This window comes from Hippoglossus hippoglossus, chromosome 3, assembly GCF_009819705.1.
Source record: "Hippoglossus hippoglossus isolate fHipHip1 chromosome 3, fHipHip1.pri, whole genome shotgun sequence".
Lineage (NCBI taxonomy): Eukaryota > Metazoa > Chordata > Actinopteri > Pleuronectiformes > Pleuronectidae > Hippoglossus > Hippoglossus hippoglossus.
Window position 1 is genome coordinate 19,515,835 of NC_047153.1, and position 17,834 is coordinate 19,533,668.

A 17,834-nucleotide genomic window follows, 5' to 3' on the forward strand; every position below is an offset into this window, starting at 1 on the left:
AATTTGTCAGCTTCTTATCATTATCATTATCATTATCATTACTATATCCATGACATGAACTGCTAATAGAACCTTTAAATCTAAGAGAAAATAAGTATTAACATTTTAAAAGCAATATAACAAATCCCTTTTTCTTTGTCTTCAACAAATTAACCTATCAATAGGGACTGATTAATTCATAGTCAACCATTATCCAAAGCATTTGTGTGAGTAACAGCTCACCTGTTACGCGCTTGTAATTCATGGGCATCTAACAACTTTGAGAACACAAGCTGCCTGAGTATTTGACATGAACAGACAGAGTTGTTAAAAAGTAAAATAAAAACAATACCGTTAACACAGCCCGAGATTTGGAAAAGAAACAACGTGTGAGACTTAAGAAAAAATAAGTGAGCCCATTCTTTTGAAATGACAGTAGGTTAATTGCAGTTTTCCAATGCTATGGCAGCGCTACGCTGTCACCACAGCTATAAGCACATGAATAATGCAGAAAGGGGAATACAGTGACTTACAGTGACTCCTCTATACCATTGTAGGTTTTTCTCATTAGAATGGTTCCCTTTTTGATACAATACTTCCACAGTCATTAAGGTAATGTGTCTGAAGAACCCAAGAAGAATAATGACCTTTAATAATCTGTCATCATGATATATTTAGTAAATTATTGAAGGAAGGTCCTTTTCGAGGATGAGCTGTAAAAATGAAAAGGAGATGAAAACTATACCTTAGTTCTTCACAGTAATATGTTATATTACCATAACCAGGATGTATATTAATACACGTAGTAATGGTAGCAAACACAAAAAGACAAAGGAACCTATGTAACATGAATGAAGTTGAAATCAGACACCATATTTAATCAGGCTCACGTTTCAGCTCGTGTCCCACCTGGGAGTTGCTAATTAAAAATCAATGCTGTAATGCAGCTTCATCAGCACACTCAATTTGACAGGCTGCGTGCAGGTAGTTTGGTTTTTTAATTACGCTTTGCATGCTAATATGGGATGGAAACCAAACATTTACCAGCAGGGACACGTTTTCATTTCACACCGGGATGCTCTCTTGTGTTTATGAAACGAGTGAGTGTGTCTGCCAGTGGATTCAACAAGGCTGATGTGTGTCTCCTCACCATCAGACCTTAATTAGCTCTTTACAAGATCTGCAGGAAATCCGCTTATGCCAAATAAGTGAGAACTCACCAAATACCCGGCCCTGTGCAAATGTCTGGACAGTTCACATGGTTATATCACTCTAATTTAAAATTACAGTTCAAGTCATACTGTTTAATCTGCATTTGTTTGAAAGTAGGCTGAATGATACTAGATTTACCCAAACCTCTAATATTGTAACAAGTGCAGAAATGACAGAAAAAAATCATTTAAAAAATGACAGAGCTGCAAAATGAACTAAATAAGGTTGTTTATAGTGTCACTGCTGACACAGTCAAGACTTGAAAACAAAACATTTGACTAATGATTTAATTTCACTTTATAATTAGATATACATAATATTCTTTACTTATATACATTGATCTGCCATAATTGCAAACCATTAAACCTGAACTGATCCCAATGTTTCCCCCAGTACAGGCATCAGCAGAGTAAAAAATCATGGCGAATGCCCAGCCAATGTGACCGAGCCTGAATATCAATTAAAAATGTTTGTCCAAATTCGGCCCGACTCGGGTGGGGGGGTAGTCCACTCAGCACCTGAAAACATTTCCGAATAACCACTGGATCTTTTGATGGTAGTTTAATCTCTGTGGGAATGAATAATTGCTTCTGACATGTTAATAACAGCCATATGCAGTCACTCAATTCTATGTGTTAGTAGGCTTTTGGGATTGTGTAAAAACAATGCATCTGTTGATCAGGCAAACATCTTCATCACGGGTTCTCCAACTGACTGTGTCATCAGCATGTTCCCCTTGATAGTTATAAAAGCTGACATGAGTGATAGAATGACAGAAGATGATAAATGACCTTCGTTCACTCAGTGCTTTGGGATCAAACGCCATTACCTGCATTTTCCTAATGTTTTCAGTCAGATGGTCCCGGATCAGCACAACAGCAAAGAATTACAGTCTATTTCAAGGATCTGACATGGTGGACCTCTGTTTTTTATACATTTTTTATGAAGTTATTTGATGCTTTAAAAACAGAGTGACATGTTATTATTGACAGCTGAGACTGACTCACAATTGGCTGAGTGTATGTATCAGCGGAACCTTGCCACCGCGGCTCCATCCCCCGATCGCTCCTACGCAGTCTCTGGTTCCAAATGAGCGAGATGGCAGCGTTTGCATCCTGTATATTCAGGCTTAAATTCCAGAAAGTGTGAAGAAGTGGAGACATGTCGTCTATCTTTATGTACAGCCTATGGTTCAGACTGACGATTGTCAGCAATGGTTTATTGTTTAATATTTAGATTAATAATAAAATGGCCCCCCTTTTTTAAGCAAAATGGATAAAATATCTGCTACAGTTGAATTTATGGGGCTGCAGATAGATGCTGAAGTGAAACCAGCAAACACAGGAATAAACAAAGGGGCCTTTGTGATGCTTTGAGACCAAATGTGTAATGAATCATCTGCACTCCTCCCCTGTTGATAAGCAACCTGATAGCAGTGTAATAATGACTTAACCCTTCCCTTACCACAAGAAGACATAATGCCACAATGCTAAAATCTCTATGTGACACGGTCATGGAGTTTAGGTGCAGATTTCTTCCAGATTTTGAGTTTGTGTCCAAAATGAATGTGGAGTTTATACCTGTATGTATATTGATACGATGGTGACACATAAATGTAGAGAGAGACAAAGACCCAGTGCTGTGCTGGATTTCAGTATAAATGGTGTTTGTGCAATGCAGCATCTCCAGCTCTAAGGAGTAATTGAAGCTGCTCAATTAATTAAGTCTGCAAAATTTGTAGAGCACTTGACAAAATGCCATAACAATTACTGCCAATACAGTTTTATTAAAACGAAGAATTGTGCTGCTGTAAGAGATATTTGCAACTGTATAAATTTGATCTAGCATATTTGCAGTCTTTGTGGGTATTGAGATATATAAATATATGTACTCTATAATTAATGAATTGAGTTAAAGGGATAGTTCACCGAAAAAGGAAAATTCACTCATCTATTCACCACCTTGCCGATGGAGGAGTGGGTGAAGTGTTTGTGTCCACAAAACACTTTTTTGAGTTTCAGGGGTAAACAGTGTTGCAGCCAAATCCAATCCAATTAAAGTCACTGGTGACCGATTCTTCAAAAGTATTAAAACAACATCATTTGTTATCCCTCTAAGCAGTCAATAAAGATGAAATTATTATCTTTGACAATTGAATTTTAAGTTTTCAAAACTTCAACCTCTATAATTACTTATTATCCACTTTGGTATAAAGTATGTCTCTCTTAGATCAAAAACATGGGACTCACTAAGACCTCTAAAGAGAATGAGGTTTTCCAATCAATAAACTCCTGGCAAACAGTGAAGCCACGTTCATTAAGGCCTTTATAAAAGATATATTTCTTCATGGGGGACTTCAAGGTCCTTCATTAAACCTGATTAATTCATTAACCTTGTGCTAGTTTTAAATGACCTGCCGAAGATGAACATACCGATAATGATAACCCATTCACTTTAAGCAAAGAAACAAAGTGTGCCTTGAGAGGGCTGCTGGCAACACCTGAGGTAACATTTTGATCTAAGCTGAAGGCGGAGGTGACGAGAGCATTTTAACAACACAAACTCATTCAAAGGTATAAGCTCAATACCTTAGTATTTATTTAGTTCATATTTACCTAACTTAGAGACATTTTCATTCAATTCAGACATCTTTTGCTTACAGCGAAATTCTCAAATCCTGTCTTTCCTTCATCTGCATCTTCTAGGTGTAAGGCACCTCTTTTTCATCCTGCGATATATGTATTCTTTTTTTTTTTTCAGTTTTGCATCTTGCATGTTAGAAACGTCATAAACACACCCACTCACTCATTGAATTTTCCAGACATTTTCTTGCTGTAACATGGACTAACTGACTTTTTCCGGACATTGAACTGCCTGGCAGGTCAAGTTTGGTCTGTTGAGTCTCGGGTTTGTCTTCGCAGGTACCTGCCTCGCCCAGCTCACCATTAGTCTGCAGTCCAGCCATCTGCCTGCTCTGCTCCACAGTAAATCCTGGCTCAGAGTTCCACTCACTGGCGGATTTAGACATGAGCTACATGGGCAACCACCCAGGGTGGCATATTACAGGAGTCAGCATGGGACAGTGGCCTGGCAAATGGTCACATTCATGTGATCTGTTTTCTATCACTTACTGGCACATCATGTCAATGATACAATGTTGTGTGGGTCAATTATCCTTGTTGGAGTGGGTGCCTTAATTTCTAGTTAATGAGATAGGGAGGTAGGACGGGGTAGGTGGAATTCAGGTCCGTCAAGGTCCTACGGCAAGAGGTAAAATCTGTCACACTACACAATGCTACCAAACAAAGCCACAGTTTACTCCTAATGGTGTAAATATGAAATCATCAACATGAGGCTGGTTTGCAGAGGGTGCCATACGCTTGAACCGACACTGTTCCCAGTCTCGAGTCTCCATCACATCCTCCTCTAACTCTTAGAAAAGCTACAATAAACTCCTCATTTGAACTGTTGAGAAACCTTCATCCTGTAAAAGAAAATCTAAATCTTAACAAATCCTTAATAACTTAGTCAAACAGATGAGTGATTTCACAAAAAGAAAAAGGAGTTCACACTTTCTAGTGTTGATAATTCAAGATGGTAAAATAGCATACTTGTTAGTGATCTACAAGTTAAAAAAAGGAACTCACACAGGAAGTCAGGTGACATTGTTCTATTGGTTTGGGTGGATGAATAGGTTACGATTTAGAGAAATAGAATGTCTATGGGCCATATTCTTCACTCAGTTCCCATTAAAACCAACACAAGCAGGGAAAAGGGAGTAAGCACAATAAGCATTTCTAATGGAAAATAAAGTGCTATCACATTTTCTGATCTACTCTGCTTTAGAAATTGGTGTAGTAGCCAGTTCCATCCCTGACATGATGATCTACTAAAGTTTATTAAACAGGTTCCCAAAATTGAACCTGCAAAAGGTTCAAATATGTCACCAACTTTAATTTAATGCTGTTGTCCTTTATTCCCTGATGCTTCGAGCATTTAAACTCCTCTCAGAGCCACACTCCTTGTAAAGTTCTCTCGCTTTTCCATGTGGTGTAGCGTGATCAGCTGCTTTTCATGCACCAAGGACAGACAACTCATGGACTGTGCACTCCAAGTGCAGCATCAGAGCAATGCCATGTTTTCTTTTAAAAAAACACTACAGCGTTAACTTGACCCTCCCAAGTAAAGTTCATGGGCAATTTCTGTTGTTGATCTCTTTTCAGCCTATATAGTTTCAGTGTGTCATTATTGAGAAGGACACAGAAGCAGATGGAGGGAGTCCACATGCCGAAGTGTCCTTGGGCAAGACACTGAATGCCAAATTACCCCTTCTCATATAGAAAGTACCGCACATATATGCACTGTATGAATGTGTGTGAGAATGGGTGATTGTAAACTGTACTGTAAAGTGCTTTGAGTGGTCATCAGGACTGGCAAAGCGCTATATAAATACAGAACATTTACCATTTACAGAATTTTATAATAACAGAATAATCATAAGTAATCATTCTATTAAGCATTTTAAGGGACATGGCATGCATTGTCAGAATATTATCTGTTTACACATTAAACAGATAGTCTACTTTAAAGGTCAGAATTTTATACAACATCACTTTCTGCAGCTTTCCCTCAACTCTGCTGCCGTTATTTAAAAAATTAAATAAAATGCAACATCTTACGTGACAGATACCTAAATCAGAATGATCCTGGCAACAAGGGGGATGACAACACTTCTTAGCAGAAACAGCTGTGCTTGAACGATAACTGAGTCATACTATGGCAGGAAGCACAGGGCTTAAATCCTCTGACTTCCTGTCCAAGTTTGACGCCTGGAGAGAGAAGCGAGGAGAGATGACATACGACCCTGTCATCTCAGCCTCATAGGGTAGAACGGCTTGTGAGACTGGGAGAAATTACGCAAAGTATCCACTGACTGATGAGCATGCACCCCCCCATACACACACACACTATTTTAAATAGATACATAGGAATTATCCACCTGCTTTGAGAGGACTTAGTATCATTTTTAGAAAAATCCTCTTTGACTCAATCAAGTAGGAGTTACAGGCAGCCCTGCTCAGCCATGCAGAAGGTCATTTTACGGGGAAAGTATGTGTTGAATGAAAGACAGAATAACCAAGTATTCCGTTTTTTTGGAAACTAAGTAGTGCATGTGGAACTTAACTCTACCAATGAACAGAAAGTCATATAAAAGTTAAATATTTAATCAAAACAAGACAAAGAGGGTAAAACCAGATTAGTTGCTCCAAGGGGCAGCACTTGGATACAGTGGTCCTTCTGTGCTAACATCACGCTAACATGCCCTCAATGACAATGCACACATGCTGATCTTTAACAGGTGCAATATTTAATATTAGTGCATTCAGGGATGTTGGACTGATTGGAAAAAATAATTATTGACTGGGAAAGTTCATCTTAATGCCACCTCAAGTCAGAACAACTCTGTAAACTGGCAAAAATGTTGGTACACTAGTTGCAGAGTTGGTGACATCATCACTTCAAAACCAAATAACAATCAGCTCTAAGTAGAAGGTTTTAATGTGAACTCATCATGTTACACTTGTCACTTGCAGGCTGCATGTCCATGACTAAGCACAAAACACCATACAAGCTAATGCAGATGTTATTGATTTACGTGCATACATTTTTGAATATTTATATGACTAGCTGATCATTTTTCTTTGCTCGTAGTTATTATTCAAATACGGGAAAGAGATGTTAAATGTTGAACATTTTCCATGTTATTTTACGCATTCTGACATTAAAGCACATGAAGACATCAAGCAACTTCACAACTCAGGAAATGGGACCTTCTGAGGACCATGTGAATGGACTCTATGTTTACTCAAGTTAAGTATGTTAGCAAGCTAAACTAACTCCAAAGCTGAGGGTGAGGTTGATGTCATTACGTCTGCAGGTACACATTGTATTTGGTAATGTACTAGACAAATTAAATCTCTTCCTGAACCACAACTCAAGGCAATCCTTTGTCATCATGATGAAAAGTCACAGGATCATTCTAAATTAATCCTCTAGGGACCATGAATGTCTCCACAAAATGTTATGGTAAGCTATCAAATAGTTGCGTAATATTTTAGTAAGAATCCTGAATTGACAAGCTAACTGACTTAAAATCCCACTAATGGTGACCAAACATTTAAGAAGTGAAAATACAACAGTTAAATAAACTGAATGTGACTGTATGTACCATAATCTTGATATCAACATAATCAATTCCTCCTTGGAATATCTGGCATGGTCCCCTCAAGCTTCAAAATACCAGGTCTAGACCCAACAACTACCGGCCAATCTCCAACCTTCCTTTCCTCAGCAAAATCCTGGAACGAGCATTCGCCGCCATACTCCACGAGCACATGTCCAACCTTGAGCTCTATAAACCCCTTCAATCCGGATTCAGACCCCACCACAGCACGTAGACTACCCGCATAAAAATCTCCTACCAGATCGTCATCGCTGCTGACTCCGGCCACATCAGTATCCTTATCCTCCTAGACCTCTGCGGCCTTCGACACAGTCTCCCATACCATCCTCCTCAACCACCTATCCAAACACCTCAGCCTTACTGGCACAGCTCTCACCTGGTTCCAATCATACCTCTCCAACAGGAAACAGTCCGTTACCATCAAAGGTTCTAGCTCCACTCCAGCCCCAGTCAACCCAGGTGTGCCACAAGGCTTAGTGCTCAGCCCCCTTCTTTTCACCATCTACATGCTCCCGCTTGGTCGTTTCATCCGTCAACATGACTTTAATTTCCACTCCTACGCCGATGACAACCAGCTCTATCTAATCACTCATCCATCCGCTCAGCTCCCCCCCAGTCATTAGTCAATTGCTTGCATGACATAAAAATCTAGATGTCAGCAAACCTTCTCAAATTTAACAGTAACGGGACTGAGCTCATGGTTGTGGCCCCCAAGGCTTTGCTCCGGAAGGTTGGAGATCTCCTCCTTGACATCGGCTGCTCCATCTTCCCATTCCCCGAGGTCCGCAACCTGGGTGTCATTCTTGACTTTACGTTCTCACCAGCACTAAGCCCTGGCAGCACATCACCCCAACCCTCATTGATCTCCACTGGCTCCCGATCAAGGCCCTCATCAACTACAAACTCCTCCTTCTCACCTATAAATTCCTCCACGCCCTAGCCCCACCATATTTAACTGACCTCCTCCACCCCTACACTCCGCTCAGAAGGCTGCGGTCCTCAAACTCAGGATTGCTCTCCACTCCAACACCAAACTGTGAACAGCTCCCACCCTCTGGAACTCTCACCCCACAGAAATCCGCAACGCTACATCTCTGGACAACTTCAAAAAACTACTCAAACACCACCTGTTCACATAGGCCTTTGGCCTCAGTTAACGGTCCACCCTGCCATTAGTGCTGTTTATTTCTATCCTGTTTTGTGCGATTTACTTTATTTTATGTTATTGTCTCTTTTGTCCCTCAGACATATATAAAGCGTGCTTGGGCCTCTTGAAAGGGGCTATAAAATTCAAGCTATTATAATTATAATTTTTATTATTCATCAGTAAGTATTAACAGAATTACATGAGACAATGGTGCAAGAGGAGCCAATTTCTTTAATCAAAGTTAATCCGTACCTTCACCTCCTTTTCAGTTGGTGTTGAAACAACCCTTGCCCATGAACCCGAATCAGTCTTTTTTTTTTCTTCAGGTCCTTTTCTTGTGATGTATGGCCACTGCTAGTTTTACCAAGGGACTTTCACAGTGTGTTTACTTTTCTGCTCCACAGTGCAGCCTGTGTAACTGTAACTCTGATAGCAGGTAGCACTGTTTGGGGATTTTGGACAATACCTGCATGCTGTATTTGCGTGAATATTATTTTGAACACATCTACAATTGCAATCGCCTTAACCCACATGGATACATATGCACATGTATGTATTGACACAAACAGAGGCAGGGTTTTGTGTGTGTGTGTGTGTGTGTGTTGTGTGTCATGCTTGCTGGTTGTGGCAGTGATAGATGCTGCAGAGGAGAAAATCATACAGCGAGGGTGTGTGCACTGGCTCTTGGGTTGACTACTACACACACGTAAATCAAACTGTGGCCAGGAGCTGGATTCTTACTGACAACACAATACATGGCCCTGTACATAAACATACATTCATACTTTATCAACTTTCTCTCTCACTCGCACACACACACACACACACACACACACCAATAGTGTACATTATACCAGTGCAGATGTAACGTAACAGCAAAATGTAGTGAAATAAAAAATATATATACTTTACTGCTGCTTTATGCAATGTCTGAAAACTACTTCGACAAACACTGCTCCTTAACAGTACACTTCATTGTATTATGACTTCAGAGGCAAAGTGGATAAGTCAAGTCATAAGGTGGGATGAAGCCAGTTGTGTAGTATGTACATTTACAGGCAACAAAGGTACTTTTCAGGGCAAACGTTATCTTAAGTACAACTATGAATACGTCTGCACCGATACTACATTATTTTAGAAACTGTATCTACTCCTTCATCATTGGCTGGATCACTGTCTGAAAATTGTGGGGGACTGTGGAGATTAGTTATGACTCAGAGTTGCATTTATCAATCTGAGCCAAGGAGGAAGACTGTGTGTAGAAAAAGCACTGCCCGAGAGGTCTGACTGTGTGACTGAAAAATCCTACATTGATTGTTATATGTACTGAACTAATCTGCAGTCTACTCTTGTGAAGCTTTAAGGTCTGTGCATGAAGTATAATTCAGTTGCAGTTGTTCACATTGTAAATTGAAAATGTTGCGCCTCACAATTCAAAACTTTTACTTTGAAGGCGAGCTGTCTCTGCGACTCTGGATTTTCCTATTCAATTTTCAATGTCCAAGTTGGATAAAGAAACAAATTGACTCTGAGATGTGCTGGATTGCATTGTGCATCTTAATTCAATGCGACAGCAGCGCAGCCAAACGTTAACAGTGTTAATACATTGGTTATCGGACAATAAGATCACACACACATTAAAGACAATGAAATTAGGTAATACCCCTTAAAGTGACATTTTACAATATACAACATGAACAACTGCAGATGAATTTTACTTTATGCACGGACCATTTATGCACCATGTGATGTTTCAATTAAGTGATACTTAACATGGGCTGTTGAGAATTTCAGTGTGTTAATTTCAAGTTACAGAACCTTTTCAACCTCAAGATGATAAAACACAAAAACTATTAAATTGTCAGTCTCTGACCAGCTTGGAGATCGGTTTCTCCCCATTTCAGCTCTAATATATGAGTTTATGTGCAATGATTGTTACTGAGTGTCATGGCTGAAGCCCACACATGCAGTGATCCGTGGGAATCTGAAGAGTGAGAGGAGGAGATAGAAGTGATAGAAGTGTCAGAGACTCACACCAACGCACCAACACTTCCATGGTTGTGCACTTTGGGCAAAACATGCACATAAGCCTAGTCCTACCACTAAAATAACTCACAGGCAACCATCATGATAGCGGCATGCCAAAACAACAAGCAACTTGTTACCACTTTATTATCACCCCACCTTCTCCAGTGCTGAGCAACACCTCCAGCACTGCCTTGAGATGTTCACCGATCTGCACACACACGACCTCATGTTCTAATACGCACACACTGACTCAGTTCAACAACACTTACACACAGCACCGTCACTGAGGATACACACCCACTAATGTGACATTTAATGGTCACTCTCTCAAACACATGCATACATACAACACTCTCCTACACAGGGAGCCATGCTGAGTGTTAAGCGGCAGGACCCAGATGGCAGCCACCTGGTGCGTGCTGATGGGCTCCTGCAATGGCATTGGACAGGATGTGGACACACACAGATGGCGACCCACTGAGAGCTGACGGGAGATGGATGTGCTGAGTATTGATTTGCTCAGATCAATGATTTGCAACCTGGTCATCTGACACTGGGGGAGTTGCACCGACTGAGCTGACACATTGACCCTGTACATTTGGCACAAATACATTAAAACAGTGTTATCCCAAACTGCGACTTCAGTAAATATTTTTTCAAATCGTAGAGCAAACATGAGTATTTTTTATATAACACACATGTCATGGTTGCGTGGCTTTTATTGAACAAATCATTACGTCAGGTAGGTAGGCAATACAAATCCTTTGATATTGATAAGACAAAAATATGTTGTGTCGTTTAGATTACACAAACAATTGCTCATGTAGAATCATGTGTCATACAACAAGTAGTTTCACTGTTATGAATCCAAGTCAGAAGATGAAGTTCCAAAACGTGTATACCAGGACAAAGTGCTATATTATTAGACCATGGTAGGTGGGGGTGGGATGAATCATTTCAGTGCTTCTTGTGCAGTGCAGCACAGTAGGCAGTTAAAAGGTTGGCCTCACATTGATCTTAGACAACTGCCCGCATTAGCACCATTCATTTACATTCATTTCTTCTCTCACTGTAATTCATATGTTAAGTTAACACAGTTTAATGCCACAGCAGCTTCATTTACCACATCACATCACTCTGTGCTTAGGGTTTCTATCCCTCATGTCAGGTTCATATCCACACATGCTTTACTTATAGACATCCAACACACCTAAACAGGAAATACACCTTGACTTGCGACAACACTCTGAAGGACAAGCAAAACTTTTTTTATATCAATATACCACACATGTTGGAAAGTTTTCAGGTTCATGACCTCTCTGGTCAGCCTCCGAGTAAGCCTCATGTCCCATTTTCCTCACCGAGTGTACAGGAGTGTTGAAGTCACATAGGGAGAAAATCATGGAGCGGATATGTTAATTTGCCGAGGCAATTAATGCTGAACACCCCAGAAGCCATTTAAGTTTCTTGGCTTATTAATTATGCACTTTGTACATACTAAAATATCCTCCTATGCTGAAAAAAATGAGCTAATTAGCACCCCCCCAAAATTTGTGATTTTTCTTCCTAAGACCTTTAAATAGGACAAGCACTGCAAATAAAGTGTGTGAAACCAAGCCAAGTTATCTTTTAACCCTGCTGTCACCCCCCGCTCATCCTTCATTCCTACCTCTTACCTCCCTTTCATGGCTGTATAACCTTCTCTAAAAGCAAGTTTATTTTTAATGCGCTGGCGCAATGTCCTCTTCAGACTGTCACCGTTAATCAGCAGACTTCCGTTCCTCTGTTCAGAGGATGAAGCAAACACGCAGCACTTCCTTGTCATGTGTTGAATTACTTTATCTCAGTGCCTACTTGCCGCCTCCAAGGTAGACCCGTTGTCACGGTTACCTTTGGAGCTCCTCATTATTCATAAAGGTCATTGTGGGATGAAAAGCAAAGATGAAGGAAGGAGGGATGAAAAAACAGGCAGATTACTTTGCAAGAAAAAAGTGCTTGTTGAGTTCAAATGTTCAGATTTCAGTGTCTCCATTCCTGTGAGTCAAATCAGAGCTAATATAAGTAGCTATCTATGAATGTTATGATATATGATATATTGTAATATCTCTTTTATTATATATGAATAATAAAAATATAAAAATCCATATAGTCAGCAAGTAGTGTGCCAGTCAATGTGTTCATTTCTTTGCTTGCATTTAAACCAGAGAGAACTTGATAAGCTGATGCTGTGTATGGGCTGTGTTTTTGTATTTTAGGCAAGAAGGCTATACCATGTCCATGTATAGCAGCTCTGTAAGGCTGTAGTTTGGCACAGTGGTAGTTTAAAGGCTCATCTATGCTCAACCTTAGATATACCTAATAGAGACGGAGCTTTCTGTACTCTGCCTATATTTTTACCACATTTTTTCAAGGTCTGAAAACTTCCGGATACGGATGAAACAGAGCAGTATGGCTAATAGTTCAAGTGAGACCATCATAGGACACGGGGAAGAAATTTAAACAATAGTGGAACTTCTTGAAAAGGGACCTTGTTATTTGGTAAACAACAGGCATCTAAATAGGGACAAACAGCAGCTGTTGTTCCTTTGTTTAGAGGTACAGTACATTATCACAAACTCAACATTTTAGTTGTTGTCAGAAACCTTCGACTCTGCGCTGGCCTCTAGTGGATGCATTACTCATCAACCTTGCCAACACAAAGGATGTTGTTTTACAGTTTGAGAGGTGGTTTTATTCTCCACTACAACCCTGCGTGATATGTGAATAAAGCCCTCAACTCGTGAAATCAGGCTGTTTTTAATTCCTTTTTTTTTTGTTAGGTACAGGAAATGCATCCACTGGAGTGTGTCCTAGCAATGATGAATCCCCAGGATCTTGGTCTTCCTCATATATGACAATGACAAATACCAGTAGCTACTTTCTTTTCTTTTTTTTAACCCATGGCTCTGGGGCCGGCTGTTTTAAACTTGCCTCAGAATCTACTATATCTTAAGGAAGTGGGTTAGTAGTCCATGTGGATTTTGTCCAGGGTCCATTTTAAAGCCCCAGGTTGAGTAGCAACTTATATTTCAAGACACAAAGACAACAATGGAAATGTCACGGTGCCTAAACATTTGCCAAATCAGCATAAAGGTTGAGATGGCTGATGGAAGGGAAATTTACAGGTCTTTACTTTCTTGCTTAAAGGATTTAGAATAAAAGGCAAGTTAAACATGGGTCTAATTTGTGGGTACTGTAATGCAGACTCTATGCAAACATGTGTGGATGATCCTGCTGGGAGCATGTTTGCGTTTTCCACGTGTATGACATGAATGACAAATATTTGTATTCTATTATTCTTTTCTTTTTTTTTGTGTCCCTTAGTTTTGTGTCCCTTAGACATGTCACCAATACACCCACCCTCGCTTGCTGTGAATGTCAGCTGTATTCTCATATGAGCTGAATCTGACTTTTTAGGGACATTTCCCTAGGAGGTTGTGTTCTTACTCAGGAAAATGTTTTGAGTTCAGTGCATGTCTGAAAGCAGCTTGTTTTTATGAATGGTTTCTATTGGCATCCCAGACAAATTAACTTAATATTGTTCTTTCCAGTGGTTAACAGCCTCTCCGTGCTCCCAAATTGCCTCATTCACTAAGGAGGCACTTTTTGTAAATCATATTACGTGTTGATGCAGCAGTTTTGAAACCTCTGATGCTCTACTGCTGTTACTGATTTTAATTTGAGTCTTTACAGCTGACACACTGTGCAGCTCAACATGGGTTCATCAATCGATGGGCAGTATTGGCTGCTCTAATAACAGTAATTGCCTGAATTTGGACTTTCTTTTCCTGAGCAACAGAAAAATCTAAGAGCTTAGGTGATGTCACTAGGTACCCAACACTGGAAGTAGACTGTCAATGAAATTACACGAGCTGTATGCATGCCAAAGAGAAAATAAAAACATCCAATAAGTTTAAATACTTTTTTTAGTTTCTAGGTCTGATCATCATATTTGATTAGACGTGAAACAGCCACAACAAAACATAACCTCTGACTACCTGACACTCACCATCTGTAATTTCACTTTCAACCTGAACTTCAAAACTAATCCAATCAAAGTATAATTCCTAGGCTCATGGTCCAATTCAACTTTGACAACAATTGTTCTTTGCTATGCACAAATCTCCATCATCTCTTCTGAACATCCCAGAATACCAAAGTTCACTACTTTTGTGTTTTGACATTTATAATAGAGTTGGCTTAGAAAAGAATATGTAATACATAAGAATTGTGCCGCTCATTTTAACACAATTATCATGTCATTGTTGACGTTTACAGTGCCATTCTTCCACTGATACTACAGTGTGAGACTTTTACTACACATAGCTCTGTGCGAAAAACCTATTTTTCAGTATGTGATAGTGGAAGGAGTTTCAGATACATTCTTATCTAGGAAAAGATACATTTGTATTCTCGCTCTCTCTTCCTGCAGCACATAACACATCCTGGTGTAATAAAAAAAAAAAAAATCCTGCCTTCTTCTATTTGCTGTGGGAAGTTTTTTTTTTCTCTCTTGCCCTCTCCCTTGGTCCAAAAGGTCAGCGGGTCCTGTTTACCTACGTGAGGATCCATAATGCATGGTCTGTATCGTTTACTTGAGGTCCTCCCAGTGCCACTCATCACTCCCTGTGCTGTATGTGACAGGGAAACCAAAAGAGAGAGAGAAGATAACCAAGTGTCAGGCCGGTCCTTGGGGTAACTATATGCATATATACAGTATAAGTGCACACGTGCACACAGTGTCACACACACACACACACACACACACACACCTGCAGCCCACAGGAGGGAAGAAGAGTCACTTCAGCGGTGGAAATAACAGTCTCCCCCATGATTAGCGTCATGCTGCCATAGCAAACTAGTTTCCTCATGTATGTAGAATATCGGGGGGATGAATTGACTCCCGGATGAGCTACTGAATTATCAGATAAAATATACAGTATATATGAACTTCACACCAGCAAGTGCATAGGATCATAATTTAACGGGAACATATAACTGGAACATTTATATGCAGTTTAAAGACCATTAGGTGCAATGCCCAATAAACATAAAAGAATATTTCTAATATACACACGCACAAGAAGGGCAGATAGTTAATATTAGAGTGGTCAAGTCTATATCCAAGTGATCATATGGACAGTTCAGGGGTTGCCTGTGTGTGTAACCTAGACACAAGGTCCCGGACCCTCACTTGGATGGGATTCATTTTTGTGTGTGTGTGTGTGTGTTTGTGTTTATGTGCCTATGCATGCATATGTGTCAATATGTGTGCATGCTGGCTTCATGTGCCATGGGACCCTGACACCTGCTGATGAAGAAATCAAGTCAGAGAGTCCTCCCGTGGTCACAAGCTGCCCTTCTACCCCAGGAGTCTCTCTCACCAGTCTGTCATATTGGCCGCTTGGTTGTCGCTCAATGCCCGGAGTCTGATTAGAAATATGCTTCACTCTGTGTTTGCCTGTCTGTGCAGCTCTGGCGAGGTCACTCAGTCTCTGTTCAAATCCGCTCAATCTGTTTCCCTTTTGTCTGCTGTTCTTTCTGCACGGGTGTTTGTGGACAGGCAGCCGTAGGTAGTTTATAATGAAACCATCCACACTGTAGGGCCCGTGACCGACAAACAAGAGTTGAATGCCTCACCATCTATTAAAAAATATATATATTGCAGATGAGCTGTTGTAGCACAGGGCAGGCCTCTTTTATTTTGTATTCATAATGCTCGCACAACACACCACTTCAGATCAGTGGACACAGAGAATGAAGTTCATCGTATTAAGGACATTTTAAACTGTGGGATCTCTGAGCTCACCTGATGCTGAAGCTACTGGTGGTCTCTCTCTGTCTCATCAGATGCTCTGATTTATCCTCATCCATCTGCTGTCCCTCCTAAATCCTCCTGACTGGCTCTGTGTGGCAGCGTGGCGACATTTCAGAGAAAAAATGTATCTTAAAATTCCATGCAACATTCATTTTTTTTTATTTTTGCCTGCCTTTTTAATTATGAAATATGCTATTCTGTATATATGTTCAGCGGTTGACTATTTTTCTGTATGTCTTTAGCTTTATTTCAATTATAGTCCTTTTTTACACCAGGTCAAGGTCCTTGTTCCAAATCTTGGCTCTTATTCTGATTCAGACATTTATTTAAAGCATATACAGTCTGCATTGTGGAAGGGGCGAAATACGTCAAACTAATAAGATGTAACTAAACAAGAGCAACCACCTGTTACCTCTCCCTTTGCTGACAGGATGTACAGTTCTAGATCTACTGTAGATGCAGTGACAGGGTCTATTTGGACCACGGGGGCTTCAGGGTTAAACATTACAGCCCAGGATTGGTTTTGTTGTTCATCTAATTTGAGTGAATTGTTTAAGATGTCAACTGATACATAAAAACAGTTCTATTGAAAATGTTGTCTTAGTTTTCTATTATTTGGATTATTTTCATTATATATATATGATATACAACAATTGATGTATTTATGTTATTAATTCAGTTTCATGTTTTTTTCTAAAGGGGGGTAGGGCCTTGCAGCAGCTCTTGATACGAGCCCCCAAATGCTTATGGCAGCCTGTGTGCCTGTGTGGGTTGTTTGGGTGGAAAGTGCCTCAATGTGATAGAATAACATTTGTATTTTATTGTATTTTTTGTTTTTACTAAACCTCTAATGTACAAATTTTGGGGATAATTCTTGTTTATTTCATTAATTTTTTTAAGCTTTTGCTATTTACTTTGCACAATCCACATTTATCATTTCACATAGGTGTCTTGTCCACAGGATACAATCTAAATCATGTCATCTGTCATCATGTTAACAGAAAAAACAACAAACTAAATCTCATAGTTTTGTTATAATAGAAAAAAAACACAGATGACAGTGAACCAGCGTGCACAATAACAGGACCCTGAGGCTGTAGCAACCATTTTAGTTTTACTATTTGCCATTTTATTGTTTTGAATTGTGACACATCAACATGTCCCTGTAACAACACACACCCACACAGACAAAAGAATCCAATCAGACAAAATAAGTGAAAACACAGCGTGTAGGTGGACATGGGATTAGGTAGTTTAATAAACTGTTGTTTCCGTAAAGTAATTGCTGCTGCAATTACCCACAACACTAATTTATTTGTTTTTAAGTGACGATGTACTTTACACTGAAAACAACATTAAAAGAGGCT

At 39.8% G+C, this 17,834-nt stretch overlaps 1 long non-coding RNA gene across 1 annotated transcript; it reads right to left on the reverse strand.

Annotated features, from left to right (window-relative positions):
• Positions 1-903: 903 nt before the first annotated feature.
• LOC117759387 lies at positions 904-14,822 on the reverse strand. Its single transcript, XR_004613462.1, has 3 exons — positions 14,674-14,822; positions 11,817-11,820; positions 904-915 (listed from the first exon to the last, which is right to left on the reverse strand). It is a non-coding gene; the product is annotated as an uncharacterized LOC117759387 (long non-coding RNA).
• Between the last annotated feature and the right edge of the window lie 3,012 nt (positions 14,823-17,834).